The sequence below is a fragment of the Adiantum capillus-veneris genome, chromosome 1, assembly GCF_014529385.1.
Source record: "Adiantum capillus-veneris isolate H3 chromosome 1, ASM1452938v2, whole genome shotgun sequence".
Lineage (NCBI taxonomy): Eukaryota > Viridiplantae > Streptophyta > Polypodiopsida > Polypodiales > Pteridaceae > Adiantum > Adiantum capillus-veneris.
Genome location: NC_140931.1, coordinates 46,380,646 through 46,392,723, shown reverse-complemented (window position 1 = coordinate 46,392,723; position 12,078 = coordinate 46,380,646). Strand labels below are relative to the sequence as shown.

General features: G+C 41.5%; 1 pseudogene; it reads left to right on the top strand.

Moving 5' to 3' along the window:
* The first annotated feature begins 361 nt into the window (after nucleotides 1-361).
* Nucleotides 362-12,078, top strand: part of LOC147464656 (uncharacterized) — a 46,091-nt pseudogene continuing 34,374 nt past the window's right edge.

The following is a 12,078-nucleotide window of genomic DNA, read 5'->3' as shown; positions in this document are numbered from 1 at the left end:
ATTTTGGATTGTTGTTCCTACTATGGGTTCGTTGCGGATATGAAAGTGACCATATGGTGTTTTGATTGAGCTTGGGTTTATATTTTTAAATCGAGTTTGGTCCTTGATGTATTATATCTTTCTGTATGTCTGATAAATGCCTTGTTAACAGTGAAAAATCTTATTGGCTTTTGTTTTTAGCTTGGATATTCTCATATATCTCGGTGCCAGTTGTCACCCACCGTAAAGAAGAAACTTTTTTGCCTCGATTTGCCAATTTTGTTTATTATTATCTTCTCTCACTAGCAAGTGACTTTTAAAAGACCTGAATTGTAGCCTTCTCTCTCTAGAGATCCGCTTTTAAGACCTGGATATTTAGCTTATGATTGTCCAGCTTATTGTATTAATATCCATCACGTTTGCATTCTTTATAAAAGCCTCTAGCCATCCAGTTATATATAGAGTTTGCAAGGCGTTTTCTGCTCCTCTGGTCTTCTTGATAACGTGTTGGGATATTTCTTCTGTGTTGCTATTTCCTCACTTCGGCTCTCCCTTTTGTGGACTTGTACTATCAAGTCTAAGCTCTACCTACATACCAAGTCTCCATGGATCATACAATGTCTGGTTAGGGCCTTTTGAACTTGTCTCTATTGAGTTTTGAGCTATTGTTACACGTTTTGCCTTGATTTCTTGCTCGAAACTTATAATACATTCTTACAAATCCTAACTTGAATAAGGAGGAACTTGCTTTCGATTTTGAAGACGACCTTGAGTGTTCTAATGTGGGTAAAGAGGGTGTGCAAGCTATGATAGACCTTCCTGCTTCCTCTGGTTTGTTAAAGTTACCTGAAACACATTTCTCTCCTTCTTTCAAATCCGATTTGTCCCCAAAGCTTTCGAAAAAGCTTTCTCCAAATTTGAAGAGGTCATCCCCTTATAAAGCCTTAAGAAAATCTCTAAGCTATGCACGTGGTAATGTATTTCTATTATTTCCACGATTTGAAGCTTGTTTAAGGTTGTGAATAACATATTTATGTCACATGCCTCTCTGTACAGCCTCGTGACTCGAGCTCCGTTTTTGTCACACCAGAGGAGAGTAATGAACCAATAAGTGACAACTTTGGCTCGCAATTGGCATTAGTGCCTTCTCTTAGGGTTTTGTCCATATCAGAGCTTTCTGATGCTATTACCTTTCGTTTTTCATTTGAGGGAAAAGTGCTATGCAAGTATGGTACTTATAAAATACCTAAAGCTAGCTATGCACGACATTTGAAGGCTGACTTAATAGACAGAGAGTCCAAGAACATTGTCACCTTTGTTGTCATAGAAGTGTTTTTCAATGAGTTTGTTGAATCTTTTGAAGTCGGGGAGTTTGTGCGTTGTCTAGGGATATGTGTTCGCTACATGAGTCGGGCGGCGCCGGGCCTCTGGCTGTGAGAGGTGTGAAAGAGAGGGAATGAGAGAAAGAGATGCAACTGAATTTGGAAATCATCGTACCCTTCAATTAATTAATTAAATCTTTGAGTACAACTGAATTCTTAGCCAAGGCGGGTTGTTAACAGCACCGTCACTTGGATAATCTACTAACTAGGAGTTTAAGCTCCCGTTACAGGATTAACCGGGCCGTTAACGACACCGGACTTAACAAAATTCTTAATCAACCTTCAGACTGTTGTCGGTGATGAGATTCCCTTTTTCGCTTTATCTGTCTCATTTACCTAATTCTGCTCATTGCCTCAATCTTTATGCTTCAATTATTGCCAAATTCTCTGCAAGCTATCTCTATGTAGCATCCTTTGATCGCCTCTGTCGTCCTTTTTATGCTTAATTGAGAGAAAGATTGAGAGAGATCTTTCAACATCCCCCCCGTCTTTCTCGGTCTTCACCCCCTTCACAGATTCCTCAGTTTTACTCCTTCACTTCCCTTAAGAGATCTGCCAAACTCGCCCCGATAGCTTAGGGGTTTGTAGTCGTCCAAGCTCTTCCTTGCTTAGCTTCAAGAACGAGATCGAAAGAGAGTTTGAGAGAGCTTTGCCTTGGTCAAGCTTGCTTGCTTTGACAAGCTTCTTCTCAACCTACTTTCTTGCCTTGACAAGCTTCCTCCCTTGCTTTGCTTGCTTGCCTCGACAAGCTCTTCTCGACCTACTGAGGCGGTCCGGGGCGGGCAACAAGAAGAGCAACCTCTAGACACCCTTCAAGGCTCCCGTGATGCTCAATGGGGCTGGGGCACAACACAACACAAACCAAAACAACAAACCCCCAGCCAAATCCCAACTACACAAGGGGCACCACCTAGTTTAAGAGCGAACTAGGACACAAAAGAGGAGAATCGTTAGAGCAACCCACAAACAAGCAAGGAATTTACACTAACCCTAACACCAATGGAATACTCTCACACACTAAAACACGAGAGAGAGATGGTGCTCGGGCTGCTTTGAAGTGTATCGTTAATGATCAAGCAAACATAAATATATATATGTAAGAAAGAGAGAGAAAGGGGGAGGGGGTGCTTGTTGCATTAATACCTTCTTACAAATCTGTCATGACAAATCAAAGTGAGATTAGTATTTGTTCAACATAGCTTGCGTAAATTTCACCACAACACATCACAAGAAAAGCCACCCCAATCACTGTCTTAAAGCCAGGGGAGTCCTCTCCACCCTGTCGCCCTCTTACAGTATGTGGGATTTATGGCTAGATTGATGACAACACCAAAGACAAGCTATCAAGAACTTAACAAAAAACACCAAGACACTTACGCATCATTGTTGTCCATTACTTCACATTGGAAGGGAGACAAAGTATCCAAGCTTAGTCCAAATCCACCCTCCTTGATTCAGCAAATGTTGGGCTTACACTAGTAGGAGAAATGATAGATTTCCTACTCTCAATTGAATGATCACTCTCTCTCTTACAATGGCATAGAGTTCCCTTGCTAATCCCCTATTACAACACATGCACATGCATAAGACAATGAGCTTCCACTCAAGAGCTCCTTCTAGAGAGGTTGAGCTTGGCTTCTCAAGCTATAGCATAGTGCTCTTGCTTATGGCTCTCCCTTTTGTGCTAGCTACACCCTCCTTTTATAGCAATTTTGAAGGCTAGGGTTACTCCTCTAACCATGGTTGGGTTAGATTTTCAGCAATTTATCTAATTTCTTTTGCTTGGAATTATCAAGAAGTTGGTGGGGAAAGAGAGAGGAGAGAAATGGAGGTGATATGACTTTTCATAGTGGGTTAGTGTTAGTAGAGTTAGTATTAATTTACAAATGGAATTGGATATTTACAATGGGAGTATCCATGTAGGATACAAATAAGGAATAAAAACTCTTAAGAGGTAAGAAAAAGTGGATTTCTTACAAGGTTGATGCTCCAAGTGTCTTGAGTAGGGCCAATTTTGACGCTTGTTGACGGTCCACTAGCTTTGACGGTACATTTTTTCTTCACTCTTGACCTTCCTTGAGAGACAAGGTAATTGAAGCTGAGTAATCAACCACCATGATGCTGTCTTTTAAGAGAAGAGGCTGAATTTTGTGGTTTTTTTGATAGATATGGGTAAATTGGAGGCGGAAAAAGGAGACTAGGTGGTCAATTTTTGAAGGGAATTGTGTGTGGGAGGTATGAGTTCACCATGGTTTCTCTTATTCTTCAAGGTTGAGGAGAAGGTGAGTAAGGTGCAGAGCGGAGTGGTGAGAGAGGTGGGGATGATGAGTGGAGAAGTGTGTGTGAAAGAGGAAAATGATAAAGTGGAAGAGAGAGTGTGGCTGCATAGCATGGGAAAACTGGGGTCCACTAATAAAATCATAGCTCACAGCTCGTAGCTCAAAAAAATATGAAAAAATTGAGGCAAAAGTTCAGCCCACGAGCTACAAATTTTGTTTGTATCACCTTTTCAAATTCGGAGAGCAAGTGAACTTTAAAAATTCAGCAAAACCGACCGTTTTTTTCCAATGCACAAGGTCCTTGTGGGGTCCTTCTTTGGATGATTCTTTTGAATACCTCCAAGAGTGAGCCCTCCATAGTGTATGTATGCATGCCACCTACCCTTGACCTTATTTGGTAGGTCTATAATTGAAGATATTGTTGAGATTATGATATAAGTGAATAGTACAACTAAGAAAATCAAATATTGAGGGGTCTAAAAAATATGTACATGTCAAATATAAATAATATAAGTGGAAAAAATATAAAGGGGTCAAAAGAAATCTCTCTCATTATGAGGCTACCATAAAAAGATAAATATTTTTGGTGTTCTAAAAAAAACAAAATAGATGTAGGAAGGGAAAAATCACAATAGTGAAAAAATATACACATAAATAAAACTAGTTTTTTTGGATTTTTGTTGGGGTGGAGTTACACCAAATATAAGAGAATCTTACATGAAAATATTTCTATATGGAATAAAGAATATGAAAAATGGTAAGAAAAATTGTGGTAATGGTGAGGCAATGTACAGAGAATAAATAACACACACCTAGGTAGAAATATTTAAATAAATACCAAAATAATTATGAAAAAATCCTTTATTTAGGCCCTATATACAAAGAAATATTTACATACGCATGGGCCATAATATACTTATATTTTTTATTATTTTTTATTTTTTTGGCTCAACTAGCCCAATGACTAGCTAATTGAGGGTTTTTTAAGAAGATATGGGAAAAGTCCCGTGACTCACGCACGCCTATGTACAGTGAAATGGTAGGGATAGCCACAGTGTTTGGGTGATTTTGGTAGGGTGAGGTAAATCACTGTGACAATTACGAAGAGCCGAAAAACGGCTATCACTACTTGCTTGCCTCGACAAGCTTCCTCCCTTGCTTTTCTTTCTTGCCTCGACAAGCTCTTCTCAAGCTCCGCTTGCTTGCCTTCTTCCTCCTTGCCTTGGCTTGCCCCTTGTGAAAACTCGAGAGAGAGAGAGAGAGAGAGAAAAATCCTTCGTTGCCGTGTCGTCCCCAACACGAACGAGAGAGAGAGAGAGAGAGAGAGAGAGAGAGAGAGAGAGAGAGAGAGAGAGAGAGAGGGAGAGAGAGAGAGAGAGCGTTTCTTTTTCTCCTAATCAAGATCCTCCGCATGCCTCTCTTGCTTCGCTTGCTTGCCTCAACAAGCTCTTCTCGACCTACTTGCTTGCCTCAACAAGCTTCCTCCCTTGCTTTTCTTTCTTGCCTCGAGAAGCTCTTCTCAAGCTCCGCTTGCTTACCTTCTTCCTCCTCGCCTTGGCTTGCCCCTTGTGAAAACTCGAGAGAGAGAGAAAAAGCCTTCCTTGCCCTGTTGTCCCCAACACGAACGAGAGAGAGAGAGAGCGCGGGAGAGAGAGAGCATTTCTTTTTCTCCTAATCGAGATCCTCCTCATGCCTCTCTTGCTTCCCCCTCGTAACCCTATATTTTTTTCTCTTTCCTCACCCCGTCTCACTTACCCACAGCCTGCAACGACGGCACCATCGCTGAAGTGGTGTGGGAGTCCTATTTATGACGTGGCAGGGCCGGGGTTCGACCAGCATGAAATTCACCGGGACAGGCTTCGAAAGTGGTTTCCCTGGGCTGCCGAGGAGTTTTCGCTTCACGAGCATGCTCGTCTGAGCCTCAGGGAAGGCGCTGCGAGCATCATCTCACCCCCTGCGCCCCTCGCTGTCTGCTTGCCCGCCATGCTTTGCTTTTTATTTTACCCTTACACACTAAAGCCCTTAGTTTATTAAGTGGGCGGCCAAGGTTGTGGCCCTTGGGCGGCCATTTGAATTGTGAGTATGGGTGGCCATAGCCTTTGTAAGGGCATCACATTTAGCATACATGTCGGCCAAAGCACTGCCAAGCACGACATCTCTTTCGAGTAGTCCTTGTCAATAGTCTCATCAAGGATTCTCTCCCCTCGTGGTCAATCCCGCAATCAATGCTTTCCATGAGATCACATGAAGCTCTTCAGGCAGTTTTTGTACTTAATGAGACGTACACCACATTTGACGTACATGTAGCTACTATCAATGCACTGTCGAAGATAATATTTTGGACAAGATTCTCTTCGAGCACTTACTTTGCTGCACTCCAATCAAGCGGACCGAACTGGTACGAAGCCGGCCCCCGGTGAATCTTTAACGGCTAATATCTTGGCGACCGGGACTCTGATCACTGCTCCGAAAATACCGACGCACTCCATAAAGTGAGCACTTCAGGCCTATGCATTCATTTTATTTTTTTCACCTCAGCTGCAGCTGCCCAATCTGGTACGGATCTGCAATCGACTCAAACTTCAATATGCCATAACTTCTTAGCTCCAATCGATGAGCCGTAAAGACAGGCCAGTAGAGCACTTCAAGCACTACAGTTCTAGATCATAAAATCCCATATGTGCTCACTTCAAGCATAGTCATTTTTGGCATCATTAAGGTATCAGTTGCCTTTTAAATCCGCATCTGGCATACATTAATCATTAAACTTGGCCTATTAACAAGCCCTGATCGTTGACCATTAAATGTGTAGGCTTCAAAGAAGCTTAGCTTGCATTTGTCTTCTCTGTTTCTCTACATGGCAATAGAGCTGAACGACATCCACCCCCTCTGAACCTGCACAGCCTCCGGTCTGTGCCAACTACACTTCAATATGCATCTGCTTTAGGTACCTTAAGCTCTTTTCCATCATCAGACTATCGTAACTAATAAACTTACAAAAAAAATGAAATAAGGCTTATACCCTATCATCAATGTTCTAGCTTAATCATTATGTAGCTGCCCATCAAAAGTCTCTGAACTGTATCTGCCGTATCTTCAAAGCATTCAATTATGGAGAACCTGTTTAGTGAACCCCGCCAGACTCAAGTGCTCCAGTTAATGATGCACACGGCTTGACCATTAAGCTCTCTTTAAGGAACCCTGTCAAGCTCAAGTATGCCTTACTCTGTCTGCACACGGAATGGCCGTCAAGTCCTTTACCTCAAGTTCTAGTAGCAGAACCAACTCAAAAGATGTAAAGATACTTCAGCAATTTTTCAAAGAAGTCATCTGGAAGCCAGCCATGTTACCTTATTGAATGCATAACCAAACACACTTCTAACTTAGCATAATCTAGAAAACAAATCCTTGCATCATGCAGCGTGCTACATCAGGCATCTAGTATCCTCTGCATCTGCAACTTGCACTTTAGTAACTCCCAGGATCAAATGGGATAACAAGAAATTGCCCACACACTGAAGCATCATAATATCCACATGCGCATACATTTCTTGTATCAATCAACATCAAGAATTTCTGGTGTAGATATGCTACCCCTGGTTCAAATAGCACGCAATTACTATGCATACTGATCAATATTCATCCATCAATGAATCTTCTTATGAATATCCTTAGAATCTCTTGGATCAAACACCATCAAGATCACATAACATTGATGGGCTCCGCAATATACTAGAGCTTCACCTGAGCAGCACCCACATACTGTAAACTGTTGGCAACTTAAGCGCATTACCAGAAATCATTAAAGAAATCTAGCTCCCTTTTACTGGCAGCCAAGACATCACTGACATAAGCATCAATAGGCATAGCATCCAAATCCAGCCACATCTAGCACATTGTCCAAGCAAATGAAAACCCTGTGCATTTTATGCTGTATCAAGGATGATTTAGCATCATCACCCCCTCTAGCTTCATAGCCATCAAGAAAAACTTTGGGAGTCTCTTGACCTGTATCATCAGATGAATTTTCACCTGTTGGGACTTCAGCTTGATCATGAAAAACAGCTTTATCCTGTAGATCTTCATCCATAGCATCCTCGGGAAAATCACTCTTAGAAGTCTCAACATTAACCAAAACTGTAGGAGTTATCTCCTCATGTAGTCCATGTATAGGCGTATATGTAAAATCTCTGTCGATAACCTGTTCACAATCAATATGATCCAAGAAATACTCCTCGATATCACCCTCTACTTCCTCATCTGCATCCATGTTACTTAGCAATACATTATAGAGCTGTAAAGGCTCATCTGGCACCCCCTCTGAAGAGGTATATGCATCAGAAAGCTCTTCTATACTGTCGTAAACATCTCCTTCATATCTAGACACAAATTCATCGATTATAGAATCCTCTTTTGTGATAGCAACATCAGCAAGGATATTGTTAGTAGCAATCATAGGTTCATTGACATCCTCAGGCTCATCCTGTGTTGGGTCCATAATTTTCATCACTTCATCAGCTACTGTGTATATAATAGCTTCGTCATCTGCAACAAACATGTTGCCCTGCTCGGCTATAGTACTGATAGTTTTAGTAATGTCCTGTAGAGGCTCATCTGCTTTATGAACTCCTTCATAATAACCCATATCAAGGTCAACAACTTGTGAACCACTTGTTGTACAATTTATGTCTTCAGTGGAACCATTATTAGAGATAGCGTCCATACGAGCAATCTTTGAAAAAAATTCATATAAATCTGTTCGAGCATTGAATTCATTTTTTACCTTTTCTTCCTTGCTCAAATTAAGCTCCTCTGAAACTGAACCTGCTACTTCCAGCTTAGCATTCTCTTTGGCTTTACTTCTTGAAAAAATATGCTCCCAGAATTCATCATAGTTGAGGATCTGCATCTGATCCCCTTCACCCTTACTGAAGACAACCTTATTTCGTTCAGTAATTGTGAGGTCCCCACCCCGCCGTATCAAACGGCGGATCTGATGGTGAACCTGGTGGCCACTAGATCTATAACAGAAGCAAACAAAGTGGTTCAGGGTTCAACTAACGGACGATCTCTCATCACAAAGTGAATCAAGTTCGAGCCTACTAGCAAAAAGATCTAGCTCCACCTCGCAGGGGAAGCCTACTTAAACTATCTAGCTATCCTAAGACCCACCTTCCAAGAGGAGAGAAACCTCGAGTGCCTTTTTTCCCATGTTTCAGAGGCACGTACACTTGAGACTTCGCCGCTCTAGAGGCAATGAGTATTACTAGTATCGATATTAACACTATGGGGACAAAGAGTTCCCGACCAATCGGGACCACCCTTCTCATAGGCATTGGTAACCTGATCCAAACCCCCACACTCACACTTCCTTGTGTGTCCTAATTACTACCACAATGGTTGTTCAACATAGAGATTCCTTGATTAGATTCCGAATCACATTGTTCGTTAAGACAGCCCTTCAATCAGTATTGCAAACGGCACCAAGACAGTATCCTAGAAAAAATTCTACTCAAACTTATTCATTAAAATTCCAATGTTCTGGAGGTACAACATCCCCCCTCCAGCAAGAGTTTACTCCTCCCGTTGTCGCCTAGCTGCCCATACAACTAGGTATGTCCACCGCATAGAAAGCACGACATGGACACTCCCACCGCATAGAAAGCAAGACATGGGTTCCCACCGCATAGAAAGCAAGTCGTGGGTATGCACCGCATAAAAAGCAAGTCGTGGATTCAAGATCCCTTAACGAGGAACTCTGCCCCCTGTGATCAGTAGGGGGGTCAGGACTGATTCAACATTGGAAATAGAATGAACATGTCGAGCTAAATTTTTCCTAGTAGACATTCTTTCCTATTGCAAACAGCATACCCATCAATCATTTCTTTCCTACTTTAGACTTTAATGTACAAATGAATTTAATGCCGAGATTTTCGTCGGATTTCTCCAACATTTTTGGGGGTATGTTCATTACTAGCTAAACATATGCAATGTTAAATTAAACAACTTGAATGAAATTATGATCTACCTCTTCCATTTCTTCGTCAATGGCCCGTGAGATGGCCGGTATTTGTTCATCCATGGGAGCTTTTCCCTTTCCGTTCACATTGCTCGTTCCCGCCTCGCGGTCATGGGCACCACCGAAAGGGAGTTCTCTTAACCGGGGCCCTTTTACTCACTACTTTAAATGATAAACTTGGAAAAGAGATAAAGTCCGAGAGCATCATAACAAACCAATTGGCAGATTAGAATCATTAAAGAATCCTCCTTATGCAAGAGATTAGACGTTTCCTTCGAGACCTAGCAATTTTGAGGGTAATTCTTTACTTACCCTATGGGAACTGGTTCTAAGGTCAATCACTTGGCTTAGATGATTAAGAAATTCAGAATTTTACTAATTGATTTACAAAAGATATGAAGGAAGCAAGCTCAATCATTTTCTTAGAGCAATTTGAAGATGCAGAATTACCGCAGGCATGTGTGATAGAAAATTCTCTTCTTAATGGCCTAATGACGGATTAATTTTCAGCCTTAATCACATTTTAATGTGGGAGAAGATTGATTCTAATTTAATTACAACACTATTGAGTGGTAAAAGAATGAATTTCATCAAATCTACACTATTACTGGGCTATCAATTTATTAACTATGCTGCCTAGAGAGATAATCTTTCCTAATCATGTATTAATCCTTGATTAAGGATGATGAATGGATGCATAATTTAGCTAATTGAATAATGATTATGTAATGGAGTATAGCTATGTAAACTTAGAGAGCAGCTATTGGGAATTATAGCTGAAAGTAGGCATAGTAGACGAAGAATATGGGAGAGTAATGATGAGATTTAAGAAGAACCGTAATTAAACCATAATTATTGTGATTAGGGCTGATAATCCTCTAATTTTTCTGATCCAATGAATCCTCAAGATGAGAATTTCAGCAGCACCTCCCTCCTTGCTTCTCCTTCAAAAATTGTGTGTGTGCCGGCAGCACCTCCCCAAGGTGTGTGTAGGTGTGTGTGTGTGTACTGGGTGTGTGTGTGAGCATGTGTGTGTGTGTGTGTGTGTAAGCACACCTTTAAATAGGCCTCCTCAAGCTGAAAATCGAACCTGCTTGCTATTTGAATGTGGGAGCTACTCCAGTTAAGCATGGCAAGTCCAGTTGCCTACCCACCAAGTGTCCAGTTGGCTTGGTTAACTGGCTCTCACACTTAGTTGCAAGCTTGGAAACTCTCCCAAGACTCCCACAAGGACAAAAGACGCCCCCTAGCTGCTAAAGCTGACCTGGAGTGGCCTGGAACCTACTCCCACACAGCCTCGAGCCCCCGGTGCCTCCCCGAACAATTTTGGGAAAAATTGATCTTAGGCTAAAACGGGTCATACGAGTCGGAATTTGATGCCGAAAATTTCTATAGCAAGCTCTAACTAAGGCGTACTGGCCCAAGTACCTGCCATATTTAGCAGCCCCTGGGGTCCGAAAATGCATTTTTTTGAAATTCGGGGTACAGGTGCAGTTTTTCGAGACGGTCAAAACTGGACGGGGCGGGTGACCAAAAACTTACTATTTTTGGAAATTTTTTACAAAAATTATTTTAATTCACATTTCAAAGCCTTAAAATATTCTAAAAATCATGGCACTGAGACAGAATTCTGAAAGCTAAAAATAGTGACTTTTTTCAGTATATTCATTTCAAGGTACAATGGTGCTCTTTTTGATCGGGGTCAGAGACCTTACAACCTCCCCAACGTGAAAAATTTGAGATGTCCTCATCTCAAGAATGTGTTTGGGCAATCTTTTATGAGTGTTGGTTTGTCCTCCCAAGTTGCATCTTCTTCATGGTAATCCTTCCACTTTATTAGATGCTCTGTGATAGTTCTGTTGCATAACTTTCTTTCCCTTATTTCAAGTACATAGTGAGGTTGGAGCTCGAGAACTCCTTGTGCTGGCATGACTATCTGATGTGAGTCCAAGAATTGATCAGGGTTAGGAATATAGGGTTTGAGTAAGCTGACGTGGAATACATCATGAACCTTCAAGTTTGCAGGTAACTTTAGCTTGTAGGCTTGGTCACTCACAACCTTAATGATCTCGAATGGCCCACAATACCTTGGGCTTAGCTTCTTATATCTGCCTAGAGATAAGTTGCTTTTCTTTGGTCGGACTCGTAGAAAAACCTTATCCCCTTCTTTGAAAGTTCTTTATGAACGGTTCTTATCCGCATAGTGCTTTTGCTTATCCTGAGCTGCCTGAATGTCCTGGCGAATAGCTCTAGTCTGAGCTTCCATGTCTTCTAACATCTTCCTATAGGCTTCTACCCTGATGGTTGGATCTGAGAAGTTCAGTGGTGCTAAACAGTCCTGTCCATAAAGAGCTTTGAAAGGTGACATTCCAATGCTTCTGTGTTCGGAAGAATTATAAGCATACTCCACCAAAGGTAG